This window comes from Protopterus annectens, chromosome 5.part1, assembly GCF_019279795.1.
Source record: "Protopterus annectens isolate FY-2018-M chromosome 5.part1, PAN1.0, whole genome shotgun sequence".
Lineage (NCBI taxonomy): Eukaryota > Metazoa > Chordata > Ceratodontiformes > Protopteridae > Protopterus > Protopterus annectens.
The window spans coordinates 401,141,801-401,153,101 of NC_056736.1; the positions used below are offsets into that span (position 1 = coordinate 401,141,801).

Genomic DNA, 11,301 nt, shown 5'->3' on the forward strand with positions numbered 1-11,301 from the left:
CTCTTGGTAGTACCTGCCTTTCTCATCATCATAAACTGGACATCATTGCCAATTCATATTTTCTGTTAACCAAAACACCTGTCTCACAGAAAGTGCTTATTTACACAAATAAAACTTACAAATGATAACTTCTTTGTTTTCCTTTTCTGGATTTAACTAATTTCCCTATACATCTCTTGTTTTGAAATTTATTGTCTAATTAAATGTCAGAGCAGTCGGAGTGTTTTCTTCTTTGCTAAATGAAAGAATAGTTGTGTAAAATCTTACCATAACCCTAGATGTCCTTCTCTTCCATGTTGCAGTATTCTTGGTGCAGGATTTCTTGCCTTCAGGCGACTCGTACATTGGCTCCTATACAAAAGCTTCAGCTTGGCTGTTGTAGCTGTGTGGGAAGTCACACGTAGGGCCATAAACCAGGGACCTTAAGTATGATGTCTGCATGCACAATCCTCAGAACTTGAAGCTAAGCAGGCAAAGTAGATGGCCCAACAGGACAGGCTGCCAAAGATGACATGTATAAGGCCCTGGGTCTCTTCTGTAATGGAGAGAGGCATCATGGATCAGTTAGACTCGTAGAGTCTGTGAGAGGGAATGGTGGGTGGGAAGGAATACTGCAACATGGAAGAGAAGGACATCTATGGTTACGGAAAGATTTTACACAACTATTCTATGTCCTTCTATTCCTATGTTGCAGTATTCTTGGCGTGGGAGAGTACCACAGCTTAGTTTGATGAAAGGGTGGCAGATGCAGAAAATGATTCCACAAAGCCTTGTAGGATTGCCCTGGCAAATCCTGCGCGTGCTTTGGAGATTTGGTCCAATTTGTAATGTTTGGTGAAAGTGTGGATAGTGGACCATGTAGCTGCTTCCATAATGGAAGCTGTGTCCATGACCTTTTGGAAGGCCTTGGAAGTGGCCACTGCTCTTGTGGAGTGTGCCTTAACCCCAACTGGAGGTTTTTTTTCCATGGTGTGAATAGCAAAAACAAATTGCCTTTCTAATCCAGGATGCAATGGTCTGTTTGGTGACTGCCTTGCCCACTGCCCTGGGGTGGAAAGATAAAAAGAGTTGTTTCGATTTCCTAATGTCTTTAGTCTTGTCGAGGTAAAATCTCAGTTGCCTGTGGACATCTAGGGAGTGGAAGTGTCCTCTCCTTGGTTAGTGGGAGAGGGGAAACAATTGCGTAGGTGAATGGATTGATTTAGAGATAAGTCATTGACTAACTTGGACATGAAGGAGGGGTTAGTACTCAGTGTGACCCTGTTCCTATGAAAAATGGTGCCAGGTGAGCATGCCATTAAGGCTTGTAGCTTGGAAATCCTTCTGGCAGAGGTAATAGCCACTAACAGTACTGTTTTCCAAGTACAAAACTGTAGATTGGCTGTATTAGCTGGTTTGAAGGGGAGATGGGTGAGTTTCTCCAGGATGAAGTTCAAGTCCCATGGAGGAGGAATAGGCTTCTTAGGTGGTCTGATGTGTAAGACCCCTTTAAGGAAAGGTTTCACATGTAGCTTGGCTAACAAGGGAGGCTCTAGAGGAAAGCAGGCTGATAATGCGGACAGGTGCACTTTCACTGATGAATAGGAAAGTCCACCCTTTATAAGTTGACACATATATGAAAGGACTAGGGGGGGGTGTCAGCCTCGTAAGGGTCCTTTTCCTGTCCCAGACACTACTGAATAAATCTTTCCCATTTAGCAAGGTATGACTTTCTAGTTGTGGGTTTCCTGGCCTCCCTTTGGACTGCTAGCACGTCCTCTGAATAGTGGTGTCTGAATGGGGTTAGTAATTTATCACCCACAGAGTCAGAGATAGCATTTTCAAGTGTGGGTGTAGGAGAGTTCCTTTGTCTTGTGTCAGAAGGTCCACCTTGTGGGGTAACTTGCAGTAACTGCCCTTGGCTAAATTGTGTAGAAGGGGGAACCAGTGCTGCCTTGGCCAGTAGTGAGTCACGTGCAAGATTTTTAGTTTGTCCTTTCTGAATTTCTGAAGGACTTTCTGAATCAGAGGGAAGGGGGGGGAAGCGTAAAAGAACTTCCCCTCCCACGTGAAACTGAAGGCGTCTACTCTCCAGGCTTGGGGGGAGTAAGTCTTTGTGCAGAAGGTCTGCAGCTGCCTGTTCTGGGGGAGGCAAACAGGTCTATTTGTGGAGTGCCCCACCAGTGGACTATGTCTAGGAAGACCGTCCTATCCAGCATCCATCCGTGTCGTGGACAGGATGTCCTGCTCAGGAGGTCTGCTTGCTTGCTTGTCCTGCAAAGGGATGTAGCTGGCCTGCAGGGATAGGTTGTGCCTGGATGCTAGGTCCCAAATTAGTAAGGCTAGCCTGCACAATTGGTATGTCTTGGTACCTCCTTGTTTGTTGATGTACCACATTTACAGAGGTATTGTCAGTCACTATCAGTAGAGGACCTGGTAGCAGTAGGGGTATGAAGGTCTGCAGAGCTAAAATAACTGCTGTCATCTCCTTTACATTGATGTGTTTGGTTTTCATGGGATGTTGCCACTGGGCTTGGACTCTGTAAGAGTGCAAGGTGGCTCCCCAACCCGAGTCTGAGCATCTGTATGCAATATTTGTGTGGGTTGAGGGGGCTGCAGTGGAAGCCCCGGGTTTAGTTGTACTTGTTGGATCCACCAAATGATTTCCTTCTTTAAACAGGGAAGAAGGGTGATAACTTGTTCCAAGTGACTCTGGTGTTGTGACCAGATATTTTACAGGTAGCACTGCAGTTTTCGCATATGCAGTCTGGCCAATGGTATCATAGGAATGGTTGCTGCCATCAATCCCAGGAGTTGAAGGACTTGCCTTACAGTGACTGTCTGGGAGAGCAAGACTTCCTGGAAGTGGGAAGTTAGAGACAGAACCTTGTCCTGTGGGAGAAAGGCTTTCATTCATTTCGTATTGAATCTGCAACCTAGGACTATTTTGTCCTTGAACTGGTTCAGGAAGGACTGCCTGAGGTTTGGGGTGAACCCTAGACTTTGTAGAAGGGACACAGTGAAGTGTAGATGTCTTAAGAGGGAATCTTCGGACTGTGCTAGGATAAGGATGTCATCCAGATATGGGTAAATCTGGATTCCTTGAATCCTGCAGAAGGCAATGGCTGAAGCTAGCCACTTTGTTTTATCCACTACCCCAGGAGTGTTTACAACGGGCAAGGCCGTAAATAGGAAGTGTGAGGATTGGCCAGAAAAATGCAGGAAACATCTGTGTGAGGCCCTGATGGGAATGTGCAGGTAAGCATCTGTTAGGTCCAAGGTGACCATGAAAGCATTTGAGGGTATGAGGGGTAAGAGTGGGAAATGACAGCATTTTGAAGGAGGGTACCTGCATGTAAAGGTTTAGGAAGGAGAAATCCAAAATTGGTCTCCAGGGGCCCATCCTTTCGAGGAATCAGGAACAGATGGGAGTAGAATCCCTTTCCTTCTTGTCCTGTGGGAACAGGCTCTATTGTGCCTTGTTGTTGCAGGCCTGACAGAATTTGTGTAAGGAGAGGGCATTGTTTTTTTTGAGGGAAATGACATGCCCTTCCCGGGGGGAATACGATTCCAGAATAGAAAGTATCCTTTTTGAATAATGGTTAATACCCATTGGTCTCTGGTGCTTTTTTGCCAGAAGGGGAGACAGTGGGTAAGGCAAAATGAGAGGGGCAGATGGGCAAGGTAGTCACGCATTATTAGAACCTCCCCTGTCCTGAAAAGGTTGTCAAGGCTGAGGAGGTAGGCCAGTGGGCCTGGATGAGGAATGTCTTCTATTTCTTCTTCAAGGTCTGAAGGAGGAGGCAGCAGAATGCGGGTTATGCCTAACAAAGGTAGTCTTAGCCAGGTAGTTCCTATAAAATTTGGGTATAGGGGATACCAGGAAATGTATAATATCCTGTAATTCTTTGCTTTTTTTTGCAGATTTTTAAACAGGTCTGCAGATTGCTTTCCAAAGAGGAGGTTTTGATCCAGGGGGGCATCCAAGATTTTGGACTTGAAGTCCTCTGGCAGATTCTGTAGTCTAAGCCAGGAGTATCTCCTAAGGACAGATGCTGATGCTGCAGAGCGAGCAGAAGTTTCTGCAGCGAGTGTCTATAGACACTTGCAGTGCTAAGGACAATTTGGAGGATATATCCGATTTAATGGGACTGTCAGGAATTGAAGCCAACATAGTGGTGGCTTGGGATACTAAGTCCAGGGCATACTTGGTCATGTGTGTTTGATAGTTAATGGCTCTGAAGGCCAAAGTGGCGGAAGTGTATACTTTCTTGCCTATCCTATCCATGGATTTGCTATCTTTATCCATGGGAAAAGAGAGGCAGAAGGTAACAACCTAGACTGTTTATCAGGGGCAGTGGCAATCACTGCTGGGTCTGCTAAGGGTGGCTTTATGAGGAATTTTTGTTCCTCTGGCACCTTGTAGAAGCAGTCAAGGTGCTTAGGTGCAGGAGGCTGTGAGTCAGGTGCTCTAGAGGCTGCAGTAAAGGCATCCACGTATGCAGGAAGAACAGGGGGTACAGCTGAAGGGGAGGGGGACTTCACCTGCAGCAGTTCAAAGTATCTTTTTTGGGTTTCTGTCATTTGGGAAGTATCCCATTTGAAATAGTCTTTCATTTTGGTGATGGTTTCACCAAATGTAATGTCTTCAGGTGGAGAATTCCCTTCCACAGAATCCTCATCAGGAGAATAATACTCCTTGGGAGAAGCAATCTGGGAAGCATAAGAGATGGATTAATCTGAGGAAGAGTAGGTGGATTCATGTTCTTCCTCAAGGAGGGGAGCCATGGGAATGGAAGAAGCAGAGGGAGGCCTAGGGCTTAGCAGAGGCAATGTAGTTGGGGGTGAGGCAGAAGGCCTAAGGGCCATAAATGCCTGCACAAGAGAAAAGAGGTGAAGGCCTTCCAGTCTGGAGGGCCTTCAGAAGCAGGTGTAATGTGTTTTGTTTTCTGCTTCTTTTTGGTTGGAGTTGGTCTACAGCTGGGTTTGGCAGCGGCTGTATCCGAGGTCTGGATCCCGGTCGAAGGAACCACCAAGTCTGGTCCCCCCTCGACATCGTCAGGCGTCGGTGTCTGAGAAAGTTCCGTGGACGTGCCGGTCGTTGGATGTGCATCTGCCTCCACGAGGAAGGTGGATGGAGCCGAAGGATCCGCTGAGCGCTCAACTCCTACATCGGTAATTGGCAGGGCATCTGGGTGCGAAGCAGCAGGCGATGAAGGCCTAGGCATCTTGGCCTTATGCGGAGGTTCTTGGGCGGCCTCCGAAGCAGGATCCATCCTGACAGCCAGTCGTTTGAGGCGTTGATTTTCTAAGTAAAGGTTTAAAGCTGCCAGATGACTACATAAGGTCTTGGGCACAAAAGATTTACAAACAGGGCAGGAGTGATAGTTGTGTTCCCGGCCAAAGCAGAAAATGCATTTGTCATGGGTGTCCTTATGGGGAATTTGGCGCCCGCACTAGCACTTTCCCTTTTTCCCTGACATCAGCTGAAAGCTATAACAACCAAACCTAAGCAATGCGAAAGACTGGTAAAAAAATTAGAAATGCAAAAACCCAGCAGGTTACTTATCTAAAGTTGATCTGACGTCTGAAGAGCGATCATATGATGCAAAGTCGTCTGCGGCTGAAAGGTTCTGAGGATTGTGCATGCAGACATCATACTTAAGGTCCCTGGTTTATGGCCCTACATGTGACATCCTACGCAGCTGAAGCTTTTGTATAGGAGCCACCGTACGAGTTGCCTGAAGGCAGGAAATCCCACACGAAGAACACTGCAACATAGGAATAGAAGGACATCGCTAACTGTAATGTAACTTTTTTTATAACATGGTAGGACACATTTTTGTACAGTTTCAGTCTTTTTCTCTCTGTCTTACACACACACACACACACACACACACACACACACACACACACACACACACACACACACAGTGCATGTTTCTGAGGTGAACTCCAAGCTGTCTTTCTTCCACACTAGCATTTTTCACATTTTCTTTTTTTTAGCCGAGTAGAAATAAATGATGCACTTTACTTTTAAGGCAAAAGTGGATATTTAAGCACTCTACCTAACATCAGTAACATATCTCCTGACAAAGGGCTCATGCAAGCTCAAAAGCTGGAGTAATTGCAAACAAAGGTATCATATCACATATCTATGTCTTTGTCTTTTCTGTTAGATGACCAACATGGCATTTCTTCAATTTGTTTCTTCCTTTAATGGACACACTACTGATGTCTGCCACATATCAGTGGCTGGACCTGCACAGGTGACATCCAAAAGGTCTCAAGTCAGGTCAGACAATTCTAACACACTATGTACTTACAACAAATGACTACTTGTAGATAAATACATTTGTGAGAATACACTCGCAGTAACAGCAAATATTCAAACAAAAGTATCAGTGCTACAGTATCATTCATTATTCATTAGAAGTAGGGCAGGTGGGGCCAAACTTCCAGACCTCCCAATGTAGAAATGAACACTCCCTGCCTAGGACATGGTTCTGCTGTCTGACAAAAAAGAAGGGAAGCCTGCCCCACTTTCAGTTTATCACCGGGAAAACCACTGACAAGTATGACCTATAATATGCATGCACTGCCTCTGGATCACTTGCCTAGATTTCTCCTGATGGTGCATGTGTGACTCAGTTCTTTAATCCCAGTCAAGTATGGGTGGATCTTGAACATACTTTGACACCCTGTAAACTGACTCAGAATGTTACATTGCTTCTAATGTAAATCTAAGGAGAGATGAAAGATATAATAAAGTATAGGAAGCAGAAAAATGTGGTGGAGGGGTGAGGCCCTAAATTCCTTCACTCTTCATTGGAAAGCAGGTCATCCAGTCAGATCCCCTTCATCTCTGCCTCCAGTTAAAAAGGTTACATCCAGGAGGATGGGAGAAGGGAGTCTATACTGTAGCTCTGATCCTCCTAACTAAGCAATTACTATTATGACAAGAGCAGCGTCATAACTTTATTAACTTCTTCATAAGAATTGTTGCTGCAGTGATTCATTAACCATGGGAAGTATACTAAAGTGATTAGGAAACAAAGAAACACACCTAGCCAGATAGCAGACAATGAAATTCAGCAATTTAAATTTAATGCAAAACCACGCATGGCTGGAGGGGGCGGGGGACAACAGATACAGCTGAAGATGAAAAACAAGTTCATAGGTAGGTACTCAGCTATCGGCCCTAGGGCCTATACAAGCCCAGCCAAAAAGGTACCCTGGCTTTTGCCACCCAAGAAAATTATTTTCCTGTGCCACTGTCAAGCAGAGCCACAGAAGTGATACCCGGGGTGAATTTCCTATTTACCATCCAATCATCAAGATTTTTCTTGAAGAGTGCTAATGAGGAGCTTTGTTTGATATAGGTTCATAGGTAACCAACACCAACATAATCGACAGGATTCGAACCTGTGCAAGGAAACCCCAAAAGATTTCAAGTCCATCACTTTAACCACTCAGCCACAATTACAACACCCAGTAGATATAGTCATATTAAAAAGCAAATTAAACGCAAGTTCAGAGAAAGCTGGAGCAAGGTAGGCTGGTGACATACCATAATGCAGAGGAAGAAGCTTTAAGAATAGAAAATGTTATTATCCATCTGTCCAGATAATTGTTAAGACCAAACCTACAGTGCTGGGTGCAGTTCTGGAAACTTACTCTAAGCAATGACAAAGAGAGGACTGGGGAGACTGCTTTGTTTTATACTACACACCATTATAAATAGCGGTTTTAGTTATTTAATATTGTTCTTTTAGATGTGTATATTTGTTTTATAATATTTCCATTACCATATATTAATGTTTTGCTGTTAAAATTTTCAATAAAAACAATTGAGAAAATGGTGTGCGGTCTGCATCACAGGCCAAAAAGAAGACAAAAACAGTTTAAAACACCTAGTTGACTGGCATACTTAGAAGTTTTTTTCCTCAGATAGATTGCAAATGCCGGAGAAGTGGTGGGTATGAGAAAGGTAACTGGGAACATGTTTTTTAGAATGTAATGAGTTGGCAAATATTAAAAACTTCCTACACAGCACTCTGAAAGAAATGCTGGGGAACAACTGATAGAACGGAGGAAAACATTTTTTGAAGCTGTGATATAGGATCTGAACTGCCTAGATGCAATAAAGCCTTACAGAATGTAATGCTGTTGGCTGCCAAAAAAAAGTAATTACTAGAAAATGGAAATCAAAAGCTGTACCAATCACAAAGGAAGTTTTGAATGTTGTACAGGAGATAAAAAGCAGTGAAGATGGGATCTTTGAAAGGGAAGGAGCAAATTTCACAGTAATAAATGGAATACAGGTTAACAATACATGCAGAATAAGGCTCAGAAGCAGGAGTAAGGTTTATGTGAAGGTAGGATTTGAGAAAAGCACGTAATGTTGGAGGAAATGAACACTGTTAACTGTACATGTACAATGCATGACAATAATGGAAACTGTTATGCTTTTTTTTCTATTAATATACGTGATCACCATACTGTAGCTTAAATATAGGATTACTTAGTAAGGATGTTTAAACGAACATACGGGGGTTGTGACAGAAACTTAAATCACTTAAAAGAATTCATACTGTCTGAGAAAAGGGAGAGGCAGAGTACTGTTACAAGTACTACTGAAAGTAGACTATTATCTAACTATTATTATCTAATCAACTATTAGTAGTACTATTATTAGTGTTACTTCCCAGAAAGGATGATGGACATAGGAATAGACCTCCTGGAAAGGTGGTATGGTCGAACACAGTGACTGAACTAAAACAGCATGATACAGCACAAGGACAGTAGGGAGGGGTAAGCTGTTATGTAAACAGTTAGAAATGTATCCATATACAGCAGAATAAGCAAGAAATGCAATCCTGTCGTTAGACTCTTTCTACATTATATAATTTTCTTCTCATTAGATGGATGCTATACTGGACTCTTACATAACCACTATCAATCTCTAGCATTGTCTTCTACTCCTTCAGAAATAACACGCTTAAAATGAGGTACAAACGACTGATTTCAAAGTCAGCTGCCATAGCATAAAGAAAGCCTAATATTACAGGGTTACAATAGAATTTTATCGTACCCTTTTCTATTAAAGTTCAAGAGTACAACTCAATCAGTAAAAACGGTACTAAAACTTTCTTTACATATTTCTGTAAGAAAACTACATGCTACAGCAACCAGGGGTATCCCGCTGCTAGTAAGTACAAAAGCAAGGAAGTCCATGGTAAGTAATTCCCTTCTGATATTGCCTGATGACCAAACTGTTACTTGGCCACTTCTGACAAAATCAGGAAAAAAAAAATCTCAACATTCCAAACCATGTTCTCAGATTTTAAGTCTGCATGTGTCCACGGATATTTAATTATTTTAATTTGATTTACCATTTACTTACTGTGAGAGTGTGTGTGTGTGTGCATGCGTGTCTGCCTGTGTGTGTGTGTGTGTGTGTGTGTGTGTGTGTGTATATATATATATATATATATATATATATATATATATATGTACATATGCGTGTGTATGGGTTTACTATCAAAATGCCGCTGTGCAATTCCACGGCTATGAAGTATTCGAACAACATATGTTGGATGGAAGCCTGATAGCAGCATAAAATCTCTGCTCTGCAGCTTTTCAACTTTCCTAACAGGATTTATTACTAAAAATCACCACAAATAATTTCAAATTAATAGTTCTATAAAGCAGAACTCAAAAGCTTTCTTTTGGTGTATTTTTCATCTAAGAATCTCCAGATTTTCCTGTCAAACTAACAAGAAGAAAGAAGGAAGGGAAAACTGCACTTAAGGAAAAGATGAGTCTTAAAATCTACACAGCAAGACAGCTCTCTGAAGAAAGAGATACACTCCATTCTGACAAATATCCACGACCTAATAAAAATGGACAAACTAGATACAAAAGTGGATAAAATAAAAGAAGATTCCAATAAACAAATTGAAATACTGAATGACATTCTAAAACAACAGAAAATACAAATTTCAGCAATAGAAGAATCTGTCTCAGATATTGACAACAGACTGATAGACGCAGAAAAAAATATGGAAACTCTCCTATTACAAAACAACAAACTCATCAATAAAGTAGATGATTTAGAAAACCGAACCAGAAGAAATAACATCAGGATATACGGTATACCAGAAGGAATGGAAGGAGACAATATGATTAATTTTTTAACCAAACCAGATATAAAACACAAAAACTGATGAAAATCACGAAAGGAGGAAGAAAAACCACACTAAACACCAAATGTAAAGGTTAAAGTTAGTGCTTTCGTTTACTGCATTAAGTAAACTTCATCAGACAATACAAGTTACAAATGTGCTCATATTTAAGTATAAAACAGTTAACTAGGATGACATCATTTCCTTTAAAGACCAAGCCTCCTATTAAAGAACCAAACCTCAAAAATACAAATATACATGTTATAATAAACCTATTTAAAATCAAACCAAATGGTAATACATGCCATAGACAAAACGCAATAAATGAACATATATATGTTAATATCAAAACATGAGAATCATCTCACTAAAGTTTAGAGGTTTATTATAACATGTATATTTGTATTTTCTTGCTTTTTCTTTGAGGGATGTGAGATTGTGCTGTTTTGGGTGACTGTATGTCACTCTTGTGTGTGTGGGGGGGGGGGGGGTGGATTGACTACAGAAAGTTGGATGCTTACACAGACAACATCTCTATTACTTCCTTTGACCATATAAGTACGTCCTGAGATAAATGCAACCTAATTTAACTTAATTAGATTTTTTAAGTGATTGAATTATTTAATTGCTGTCAAATGTGCTAGGTGTTTTTACTATTTAAGGAGTGCATTCATTGTATTATATGAATCTGAAGAAGCGGTGTGTGTGACCGTGAAAGCGCTCATTCCTCTGTTTTATGCTATTAAAGTTTTTACTTCTACAACTTTCGACCTGGGTATTGTTGGCATATTTGATATTGAAAAGCAACTCTGGGATTTGATTCACAAGTGGAATTTCTGTGTCGTTTTCTAATACTCTGGATTCATACTCTTAATATTGACATCAAGTGGCACACAGCAATTTGAACTTGATTTCTCTGCAGTTGATGTGTCGCTTTGGCAGTAAGTCTCTGTTAAATTTGCATTGTCGGTAGAGGCTTGTTTTTAACATTTGTGACTTGGTCTGAAGTGGACTGATAAAGCTCCTTTTTAGCTGGGTGTTGTGATATATATATATATATATATATATATATATACACACACACACAGATATATATATATATATATATATATATATATATATACACACATATAAT

General features: G+C 41.5%; 1 protein-coding gene and 1 non-coding gene across 2 annotated transcripts in view; both read right to left on the reverse strand.

Moving 5' to 3' along the window:
* Positions 1 to 11,301, reverse strand: part of SCML2 (Scm polycomb group protein like 2) — a 2,608,432-nt gene that overhangs the window by 297,990 nt on the left and 2,299,141 nt on the right. The window lies entirely within an intron of this gene.
* TRNAS-UGA lies at positions 7,384 to 7,465 on the reverse strand. The gene has a single exon. It is a non-coding gene; the product is annotated as a tRNA-Ser (tRNA).